Source organism: Suricata suricatta, chromosome 16, assembly GCF_006229205.1.
Source record: "Suricata suricatta isolate VVHF042 chromosome 16, meerkat_22Aug2017_6uvM2_HiC, whole genome shotgun sequence".
NCBI classification, from domain to species: domain Eukaryota; kingdom Metazoa; phylum Chordata; class Mammalia; order Carnivora; family Herpestidae; genus Suricata; species Suricata suricatta.
In genome coordinates, this window is record NC_043715.1 from 29,892,114 (window position 1) to 29,904,087 (window position 11,974).

Sequence of the window (11,974 nt, forward strand, 5' to 3'; positions counted from 1 at the left end):
CTTGGGGGAGATTTTACACAGGATGGCCTTTTCCTGCCAGCAGGAGGGTGATGGAGTGTTAACCTTGGGTCACAAGTGTCAGGGGTGAAATAACTGGGGGTAGGATTGTCAAAGGTCAATGTTATCACCAGAGGGACAGCATAGGTCAGTCCAACAGCTGTCTGTCCTCAGTATTTACAGGATAGAGAAGTCCCAATCCCAGGGGTCCCTGTCTAAGATAGATTACTCCAAAGTGACTCCAAAAAAGCCAAAGATCCAAGTGCAAATAGTTTATTTGGAAAGTGCCAAAGGCACCAGTGGGGTAGTAGAGAAATGAGAGGGTAAATGGAACATGGCCTATAAAAGGCGTATTATTAGGGGCACCTGGGTGGCATGGTCGGTTAAGTATCAGACTCTTGGCTTCTGTTCAGGTCATGATCTCATGGTTGGTGAGTTCAAGACCCACATCAGGCTCTACCCCTCCCCCCCCTCAAAAATAAATAAACATTTTAAAAAAGGTGCATTATTAAATCTGCTTAGGCCCAGGAGGAACACCTAGCCTTGGAATTAACTGCCCTTCCCCCACAAGGGACGAGGGATCTGGGACATTTATATATCAACACTCAAGAATTGTCGGTTGATGGCTTCTTCTGGGATTCTAAATCCCTAACACTGCTGGCCTGCTCTGCACAGGGAGTGCCGCCTTCTATGGATCAGGATGGACTAGGAAGACAGTAAGCTAAGTGACACACTCAAGACACAGAGAGACAAACACTTCAGGATCTCACTTATATGTAGAATCTAATGATGTTGAACTCATAGAAGCAGAAAGTCGTGGTGGTTCCCAGAGGGAGAGGGGGGTGGGGGGATGTTGGACAAAGAGCATAAACTTGTAGTCATATGATAAATAAGTTCTGCGGGTCTAAGGCACAGCCTGATGGCTAGTGTTAAGAATACTGTATTGAGGGGTGCCTGGGGGGCTCAGTCAGTTGAGCATCTGACTTCGGCTCAGGTCATGATCTCACAGTTGGTGAATTTACGCCTATCACTGGGCTCAGTGCTGTCAGCTTCAAATCCTTCCCCCTCTCTCTGCCTCTCCTTTGCTCATGCTCTCTATCAAAAATAAATAAACATTAAAAAAAGGAATACTGTATTGCTTACTTGAAAGTTTCTAAGGAAAGAGATTCTAAGCATTCTCAGCGTGAGCACACTCCCTCCCTCACACACACACACACACACACACCATGGTTGCTTTGTGAGTTGGTGGATGTGTCAATTCACTTGATCATGGTGATCATTTCACAACATACATGTATATCGAATGATCACACTGTATACCTTAAGCGCATACAATTTTTATTTGTCAGTGATACCTCAATCAAACGGGAGCATCAGCCCTCGGGCACAGAGACAAGGCACTGGGGCAGCTGGGTGCCGGCCAGGACACAGCAGTGGGCAGGCTGGGGGCGGCCACCGCCCCAGGCATCCCTTAGCTGTGGCTACCGACAAGCAGCATGTGAGCTGTTTGGAGATGGACAGACCTAGGTTTTCACCCTGGTTCCACCACTTACACCGTGACCTTGGACAAGTTACTTCATTTCCCTCTTTGGCACAAAAGAGGTCCAAAGAGTTGTGTTGTGCCAGGGTTGTGAACGCTGGAAAGGATAAAGCCCATGGAGCGCATGACGCTGGGTCTGATGGAGAAAAAAGCAACTTATCACTTTCTGATTATTATCATTATTACTTAACGTGACGCATCCGAGTGGAGGGAAGAGACTTGGGAAGGAAATGCCAGTCTCTGTGGTGCTCGGAGTAGCTCCACACACACCAAACAATTTAGCCTTGTCAAAAGAATCATGCTGCATGAGGCTTCCGTGAGCATTTTCTTTTTTTTCCTCCCCCCAAAAGGTCAAACGTATGCTCCGAGTGGGACATTTCCTTCAATCACTTTCAAAATAACAATTTGCCAGAACAGTTTTATTAACCTTGAAACTTGTCCAATCTATCCAGGAATAATAGGCTACAGCGATATGTATGATAATAGAGTCTCAAGCAAACCTGGCCAACGAGTGACACATGGACTCTCTCTTTGCACATAATTAAATGTTTTTTTTTTTTTTAATGCCGAATGTGATCGGCACACAGAGCTGGTCCTCCCGAGGGGGAGTGTCGGGGGCAAGCTGCCAAAGGATGATGCACTGCTTCGCTTTAATAAAGACGTAACAGTAACGACATTTCCCTCCATAAGCATGGCTCCTGGCATTGAACCAGCGGGTGTGGACCGACACATGCTAGGGAGAGGGGTCCAGGAGCGAAAGGTACAGATTAAAATTTCTCCTACAGGTGAAAGGTCCTAGGACCCCGATCCTCGGGCGAGCGAGAGTCTTGGATCGGGTCCCCTGGAAATGGCCCTTCAATGCAGACGGCTCCTCAGGGAACGTTCTTGGGATGCATTCCCGCCAGGAGGTGGGAAGGCAGGACCAGGCAAAGAGAGAAGCTGGTCCTCTGCACGGTCATGACTCCGGAGCTGGGGTGGCCCTTCAGGGGTATCCCAGATGGTGACAAGGCAGCAGGAGCCAATCATTTCCCAACGTTTTGGTTTTTTTTTTTTTTTTTTTTTCCTATTTTGTCATTAGCAAAGTGTATGAGCCGAAGTAGAAGGGTAGAATTTATTTCATTTAACAGCGTTTAGCTTGGTTTATAACTTGTAAATATCCAGACATATGGTACGTGGGCTTCTATTTGTAGTCATGCCCTGGGCCCTACAAATGTTGGAGGCAGCCTCCGGGAAGGTGTTTGATCTCAGCAGCTTCTAGTGTCTGTAGGTGGGTCCAGCTGTGGAGGTAGCAAGCACAAGGAAAAAGGCTCTGCCACGTTGCGGCCATGTGACTCTGTAAACAGTAGGTAGACACTGTAATCATTACCCCTCCTTCCCCAATAAGGACATTGAGCAGCAGAGAGCTTTATTTTCTTGTTCACAGTCACACAGCAGGTCAAGCAGCAGAGTCAGGACTGAGACGGGACAAGTGAACTCAGGGCCAGTACTCTCCATGGCTCTGTGTGCAAGACCTAGCAAGAATTTGGTCAATCCAGTAGGTGCTTGCACTGGGTCCACCTCTCATAATCGCTCTAGACTCTAAGGCTGTTGCAGATGTCATCTCCTCCATGAAGCCCTCTGATCTTTCTCAGCCGCATTTCTTTCTTCATGTTGCTTGTGTCCTTCTTGGCCATAAGTTTCTATACCCTGATTAATGTTTAAGTTGCCTCCGTGTGTATCTTATATCTGGGACTAGAATAGGAGTTCCCTGATGGCAGCGGATCTAACATGTTTTTCTCTGTATCCCTTTACAGTAGCGTTCTCTTGCCGTGTAACAAAGTCCCACAAACTCAGGAGCTTAAAACAACACAAAGTGATTATCTCACAGTTTCTAGGTCTACAAGCCTGGGCTCAGGGTCCTCTTGTATGCTAATTGGTTGTTGGCTGAGTTCATTCCCTTTTACCTGCTGGCTCTCTGCTGGGAACTGCTCTCAGCCCAGCTCCTTGCCGGGTGGCTCCCACAGGCACTTCACAGCACGGACGTTTGCTTCCTTCCAAGCCTGCTGGGATACACCTCTCTGACTTCCTTGCCTGCAACCAGCTGAAGGAAACTGGTTTTAATGCACCTGCTTGATTAGGCCAGGCCCACCCAGGGTAATCTCTCTTTCGTAATACAATGTAACAATCACAGGTGTGATGTAACCATATTCATAGATGCAACCCACACCCAAAGGGGAGGGGATTCAAAGGTGCAGGTCACTGGGGATCATCTTCGCGGTCCATTACACCCTTCTACCGCCTAAACATGTCCTGTCCAAGCTTGCACACCAGTGAACTATGCCTCAGTTAGTTTCGCTTTCATTTCCCTACTTAATTGCGTTTGGCAGCAGAACACAGAAGAACTCGGGATGCCTGAATTCCTTCAGTTAAAGAAGGAACGCGTATCAAAGAGGGCGGAAGTAACTGGGGTTGCTTTTATTCCTCTAATCCAGGATTTCCAAAAATAAATATATCACCGAGGGAATACATGATGATTTTAAGTGGTGCATGGGCACGGTAATAAATAATGTTGAAGCGCACAGTGAGAAATGCATTCCCTTTTCAATTCTTTTTTAATACCTCTTATTACATTAAGGAGAAAGTCCCAGTTTGGTGCCAATATGTCCTTAACACCTCCTACACTTGCGAATCTCCCTTTTTAACAAAGAGGCTCAGGCTCTGAGACTTAAGATGCAACAGTATCAAGAGAACGCTGAACAACGTTTTCGCCTGTATTGTGCCAATTTTTAGGTCCTTTTTCCTTATGGCAAATCAGACCAGCCTTTACTTATGCTACTGCGAAAATATTTCCTTATCAAACTTTTATTTAAGAAAAAAGTCAATGTCCATTTAAATAAAATGATTATATAAATTATAGTACTGTTGGTTCTTCATGGATCTAGAAAAAGTCACCCATGGAGAGTGTGGATGATGGACATTGGGTGTGGGGGGGTGACACAGTGCTCTAATCAGGGGTAAGATGGGCTGTGGGGTCTGGGCTCTAGTTGAGCTGCAGGTAGAGGGTAAGTCAGCTCAATTGCTGACTTATTGAAATTTTTAATGTTTTATTTATTTTTGAGAGAAAGAGACAGCATGAGAGGGGAGGGTCAGAGAGAGAGGGAGATACAGAATCTGAAGACAGGATCCAGACTCTGAGCTAGCTGTCAGCACAGAGCCTGACGCGGGACTCGAACCCTCGAACCTCGAGATCGTGACCTGAGCCAAAGCTGGACGCTCAGCCGACTGAGCCACCCAGGTGCCCCTCTTGACCCTGATTTTAATAGGTTGCTATGGAGAAAAAAATCTCTCTGTAGGTGATCATTTGTCACAGTAGGTTTTCTCAACTGCTGCACTGTCGACCTTGGAGGGAGAATAATTCTCAGCCATAAGGACCTGGTGAACGAGGACTTTCAAGAACTTGCAATTGGCCCCCATTGATTTATGCATCATCTCTTACAAAATATGTATATTAAGCTATTACTTATGTGCCCATTCTTCTTCTAACATGGATAATTAAAAACAGCATTTTTTATGTATAACACTGCACCCATTTGAGAGCTAGGAAAATTCCTTCAGAAGGCTGAGGATATTGCCCTTGTTTACTTGACTAGTGGGATGCAGGAGCTAGAGAAAAGATAGGAGAAAGGACTTGAATCCAGGCACATTCACCTGGTCACAAAGTCCCACAGACTTGTCTACTTTCCCAGGCAGATACTAGAGGTGCTGGGAAATTTCTTAGAGGGAGTCAGATAGAAGTTGTAGAAGTGTGAGGGAACAAAAGAACATTTGCTAATCATCATCCGTAAGAAGGCTGCGTAAGAGCAAATGTATGGCCTTTTCTGGTCCCAGGCTTGTAGACTCCCCAGAGAATCCAGTCCCAATGGGAAAGATGCTGAGGACGAGACAGAAGCAGAGAGAATATGGTGGCCCCAACAAGAACGCTGAGCACAACTCGAAAGAAGAAAATTGTAGGGACCAGATTCAAAATGAGCCACATGGAGCACGACATGCTCTCGCTTTGCTCGTTTAGACCCTGGAATCCACACGGGTCGCCATCAGAGAATGGATCCTTTTTACATGAAAACTATGAAGGGAAGGCTCTTCTCATTCTTTAAAAAATTTTTTAAAAATGTTTATTTACTTTTGAGAGAAAAAGAGACACAGAGCGTGCTAGGGGGAGGGTCAGAGAGAGAGGGAGACACAGAATCAGAAGCAGGCTCCAGGCTCTGAGCTGTCAGCACAGAGCCCAACGCAGGGCTCGATCTCATGAACTGTGAGATCATGACCTGAGCTGAAGTCCACTGCTTAAATAACTGAGCCACCCAGGCGCCCCATTCTCATTCTTACTTTAAGTCTTGTTTTCTTCTGCGATCTGTTTGCAAAACAAATCAAATCTTGAAGACTTTACCCATTACCAGAGACAGAAATCTCTGTGGTTTTTTCTAGTTTCACATTGGAGTGAGCTGTATTATCATAGAGATCATTTCACATGTCCCGCTAAGGAGCAAGGGAGGGTTTTTAGTATGTGCTGCACATAACATCAGTGTTCCTACGGTGTGCTTTCATCTCTATTTGCTGCCCCCTCCCCCTGTGATTTGTGATTTTTTCATAAATAATACAAAATCTGAGAGTGAGTGGAGGAATTTTATCTTGTTCCATCAAAAGAATTTCTGTTGGAGTGGGGACTTTTTTTTTTTTGCTAATGATCTTTAAATATCTTGAAAGACTAGTTGAGTCTAGCCACAAATACCTTAATGTTGAAAAGAAAAATTACCCAAGAACTCTGTTGGAGTGTGGCTCTTGAAAATGTAATCAGGTAGAACATTTAGCATAGATGGTATTATAGCTACATTATTACAAATTGGCAGCTTATCAATCCTTGATCATTAAACGGTTGGGAAACTCATTGTATTTACCGTGGTGGGCTCTAAATAACAATAAATATCATGGCAGTTACAGCTTGCCTTTGGAAAAAAACCAAAGCAATTGATCAAAGCGAGTATGTCTCTATCTCCACTGGGTTATAGGTTCACTGAGGTCAGGAGAGGGGCTTCCTATCTTACAGCACCAGGTATAATGACTTGCATCATGGGGTGCTGGAGCTAACTTGTACTGTTTATGTAAGCTGCAGGAAATTTGCAAGCCAATTGTAACCTCCCCGGTAGCTTGAAATTGGCCATGGTGGAAATATTTACGTCATGGAAATTGACAAACACAACAAATCAGGGCTGATTGTTGCTGCTGTTATTGGTCTGAGTGCTGGTTTTTTGCATATAATCCAGGACCCAGGAAATGCTTGCTCGTCTAGAATTTGGGAACCTCTATTTTGAGGAAAATAACAAAAAACAAATACTACTCTAATGCTTTATGATCAATTGAGCTGGAAGTTTTCCTTTTGCCTGGAACTCACTCTCGACTCCAAGTCCCATCAATAAAGTTATTTTGCAGTATGTGTGAAGAGACGGGGGTAGAACATTACCCTAGTTTTCCAAGCATAAGTAGATCCTCATCATATAGGCTATGTCTACATTTTCCAACTTTATTGTATATTATACTCTTTCACACTGCCTTTTCTCTTTAGATTAATACTCTTGACACTTAACACATTAGAATTAATACTCTGATATCCATTTTGGGACCCTACAGTTCACCAGGCATTTTGCCAGAGACAGAAGGCACTCAATATGACTAAGAGCTAATTCACACTGTCTAATATTCCTCTTCTGACCGGAGGAGAGGATAATATATGAGAGAATCTGGGCATGGGAATTCTGTCCTGTTACTGTGATGTGTGTGGCTAATAGCCATAGGAAGTGATAGGTCAGACCAGGAGTCACCAGCTTAGACAGAGCTAGAAGAAAAACATGAGACAAGGTATAAAGTAAAAGAAGCCTCCTCAAGGAAAGCCAACGTATGAAGAAGTCATGTGGGGATGGCAGAAAGCTAGCCCTAGATATTCTTGGAGTGAAGTCTGGGCAATGGGATAAAATGGGAAAGAGACTTTGGCCTGTGACCTCAAGGAGCTTGTAGATGGCTTGAAGAGTCATTAAACATGCAAGGAAAGGGGGCTCACGATGAAGTCAGAAGAAGCAAATGTTAAGTAAGTGAAAAGGTAATCACGAATGTCTTCAAGGATGAGAGGAATTTCAGTGATCCTCAAAAGATGGGTAGAGAATCAGGCATTCTGGGTGGGTTCAAATAACTTGAGCAAGGGAGAGGGAAATGTTTAATGTGATGTTGGCAGATGAGGATGGTATATAGACCCATCTGGGTAGAATATAAGATTTACCATGGATGCGCTTGGATAGTTAGTAGTTTTGGTTAATAGGTTCACCAAAACTTTGATTTTTATTAAGAATTAAAATGCAATAACAGTTTTAACGTTAAAGGAACACAAAAACATATGCTAAGAATAAAACTGGATTAAAGAAAATGGAATTTTTTCCTTCAGTCTTTAAATTATGTACATCATGGTGGTTGTCATTCTTTTGTACACTTAGCACTTTGCTAAGGACGAAGTTAGGAGATGGGAGGATACCAAGATTAAAGCCACTTATGGTTTTTTAGCTTCAAATGGTAGGGGAAAGAGGACTAACATATGTGTAATGATAACACAATGAAAATCATGAATGTTCTTAAAAGGGATATAGATAAAGAACTGTAGATATTATGAGAAGAAGGAAGAGATTATCTGTGACTGGCAGTAATCAGGGAGGCTTCATGGAGAATGGGAAGGGATTTATAACATCGACTCAGCTTAAAAATTATCTCCAACGAGAGACTTTTTCCCTGCCATTTTAGCATATAAAATAGTTATTTTCATCTGAAGTATTCTAGACTGGGCATGAAGGAAAAACACACAAAAAATGAAGTATTAAGGATCTTCATAGCTAAGAGCTGTGTCTGGAGGCTACCACCCCCATTTTACTTCCATGTAGATTGATTGATTGGGTTGAGCTCATTTATTAAATATTTCCTGAAACATTCTTTCCTTATGCCAGGTGCTGCTACAGCAACTGGCGATAAAGCAGTTAGTAGGGCAAACACAGTCCTGGCCTTCATGCAAAATATATTGTGAGAAGATCGACATCAGCCAGGTAATTGCCTGAATACCTAGTGTGGTCAGGGCTATAAAGGAAAAGGAGTCCTGAGAACATGCATATGTGATATCCGGCTAAGTCTGAGGGCCTGGGAAGCCTGTACAGATAACTAACTGCAATGGACAGATGAGTAGGAATTCATCAAGCAAAAAGGTCAGTGGGTAGAAGTCTTAGGAAGAGAAAAGCAGGCACAAAGGCAGTGAAATAAGAAGGTAAAGGTGACCAGAGCATAAGGAAGGAGAGAGAGAGAGAGGATAAGACAATAGAGGCTTTAAATCATGCAGTGTCCTTTAGGAATTTAGTCTTTATCCTAATGAATCTTGGGAGTTTCTGAGCATTTTTAAACAAAGGGGTAATATGGCAAGGCTTATAATTGAAAGATTCTTTTGAATGCTCTCTGGAGAATGGACAGAGTTTGGGCAAATATGGTGGCAGCTCTTTGATTAGAAAAACATTCAAGCAACTATAAATAGAAGGGAACTTCTTTAATCTGATAAGGACATTTACTAAAAACCCACATCAAACATCATACTTCATGTAAGATTGAATCCTTTTGACCTAAGATCAGAAAAAAGACAAAGATGTCTGTTTTACCACTTCTATTCCACATTGTACTGGCTCTAGCCAGACAGCTAGGCAAGAAAAATAAATAAATAAAAAAGCGTCTGTATTAGAAAGAAAGGAGTAAAGCTATATTTATTTGAAGATGACATTGTCTTGTATATAAAAACTCTAGAGAATCCACATAATAATAATTAGAATGAATAAACAAGTTCAGGATATTTTCAGGATACAGGATCAAGATATACAAGTCAGTTGTATTTCTTTACACTAGCAATGAAGGATGTAAAAATGAAATAAATAAAACAATTTATTTGCAATAGCACCAAAATAATGAAATACTTAAGAATAAATTAAACAAAAGAAATATAAAAGCTTTACATTGAAAATATAAAACAGTATTGAAAGATCCAAATAAGTGGAAAGATATACTATGTTCATGGATTGGAAGCTTTAATATGATTAAAATGGCAATACTCTCCAAAGAGATCTACAGATTAAATGTAATTCCTATCAACATTGTAGCTGCCTTTTTTGCAGAAATTGACATGCTAATCCTAAAATTTATATGGAAATGCAAAACAGTATAGACAAAACAATTTTGAATAAAAAGAAAGTAAGAGAATTCACACTTGCTGATTTCAAAACTTACTACAAAGATATAGTAATCAAGATAGTACTAGGATATGGATGAACACAGATCAATGGAATAAAATTGAGAGTCCAAAAATAAATCCTTATATTTTGGCCAATTGATTTTTGATGATGGTGCCAAAATCATTCAATGGAGAAAGAATAGCCTTTAGCAAATAGTTCTTCAAACAAAGAATAGTCTTTGTCCAATTTCAAAAAATGGCCAAAGGTTTAGAATATATTTTTCTCCAAAGAAGGTATAGGAATGGCCACTAAGCCCATGAAAAGCTGCTCAACATCACGAGTCATTGGGAAAGTGTAAATCACTACCATAAGATATCATATCACACACTCTAGAGTGGTTGAAATTTAAGAGTCAGACAATAACAAGTACTGGTAAGGATGTAGAGAAATTGGAACCTTCATACATTGCTCGGGGAGTTGTACAATGGTACAGCTACAATGCAAAAGAGTTTGGCAGTTCTTCAAAAAAGTTAAAAATAGAGTTGTCCTATTCCTAGGTATCTAAACTAAAAATAATGAAAATACATGTCCACACAAAAATGTCAACATAAGTATTCATAGCAGCCTTATTCAAAGTAGCTCCAGAGTAGAAACAACCCGAATGTTTATCACCTGATGAAAGGATAAACAAAATGTGGTATAGTTGCAAAATGAAATATTATTTGTTATAAAACAAGAATGAAGTACTGATACATTCTACAGCTGAATGACCCTTGAAAGCATTATGCAAGTGAAAGAAACCAGACACAAAAGACCATACATTGTATGATTCCATTTGTATGAAATGTCCAGGATAGACAAAGCCATACAGACAAAAAGTGGATTAGTAGTTGCCAGGGGTCAGAGGGAGGTTGGACTGGGGAATGACTGCTGATGGGTATGGTGTTTCTTTCTGGGGTGATGAAAACATTCTGGAATAGATACGGTGATGGTTGCACAACCCCACGAATATGCTAAGAACTCCTGATTTATAACTTCCAATGGTGACTTTCATGGTATGTGAGTCACATATACATAAAACTGTTTTTAAAATTTTATAAAATGGTAGCAGAGAGCCAGTCTAATGGAATAGCCCTGGTGAGAGATGATGGTGGCATAGAAGAGGGGACTGTGGAGATGAAAAGAAATGGACAGATCTAAGACATTTGATGGAAAGCCTTTTGGAGGATTCCTCCCCTGTCCCCACTGTCATCATCACATCTCCTTATCCTCCCCAAACTCAAGCCCCAGCTGTGGTGAGTGGATCCAGTTTGTCTAATGACAAGAATTACCTTGGGGAGGTACATAGATCCTGTAGATTTCTAGATCTCTGCTCCAGAGAATCCAGTACAAGGGGTTGGGGGTGGAACCCTGGAATCTGTATTTTAACAGGTGCTTCAGCCAGCAAAAAGAGGAAAATTACACTATTCTCTATGTCCTGGTTTTCTTGGAGATCTACTTTGTGCTTAGCCCTGTGCATGTGTTGGGGTGCTGGGGAGCGGGACAGCAGGTGCTGTGGGAAAAGTCAAATATAGGCATCATGCAGTGTTCCCATCTTCAAAATTTGGCCCCATCGACACCTCCAAAATCAAGAGAGGAGCTCCTTTATTCTGAGTTGGAACTGCCTGCATTTTAAAGCTCTGCACAATTTATTCAGAGGAAGTCTTTCAAGAAGGAGTGAGAGCTGGGCCGCAGGATTCTAATCTTGAATATTCAGGGAAAGCAGCATGTCCTATTCAACACGGCTGATCAATAATGAGTGCATTCACACTCTAAATGTGTGCATTATGTACAGATACAAAATATACAATGCCCCCAAAACGGGGAAAGACATTTCTGATTGAATTTTTTTGTTTGGGTTTATAAAAATAACTTGTGTTGCATCAATTACTCTCCATTTCCATGGATACAGGCAATACTTTATTATGTAACTCTACAGCTGTGCCGGTTTTTAATATAAAACCCAGATTTTTTCATCTATTTCTCTTTCATAGTTACTGAGCTGAGATAATAACATCTTTTACCTATGAATGTATTCAATTCCCTTTTTTTCCCCCTCACCATCCTGCAAACTATTATTGATTAGAATTTCATTTTGTGGCTTTTGTAATAAAATCTCCAG

At 41.7% G+C, this 11,974-nt stretch overlaps 1 long non-coding RNA gene across 1 annotated transcript; it reads right to left on the reverse strand.

Moving 5' to 3' along the window:
- Positions 1-1,318: 1,318 nt before the first annotated feature.
- Positions 1,319-3,653, reverse strand: LOC115280717. The gene is made up of 2 exons (XR_003903896.1): positions 3,481-3,653; positions 1,319-1,673 (listed from the first exon to the last, which is right to left on the reverse strand). It is a non-coding gene; the product is annotated as an uncharacterized LOC115280717 (long non-coding RNA).
- Between the last annotated feature and the right edge of the window lie 8,321 nt (positions 3,654-11,974).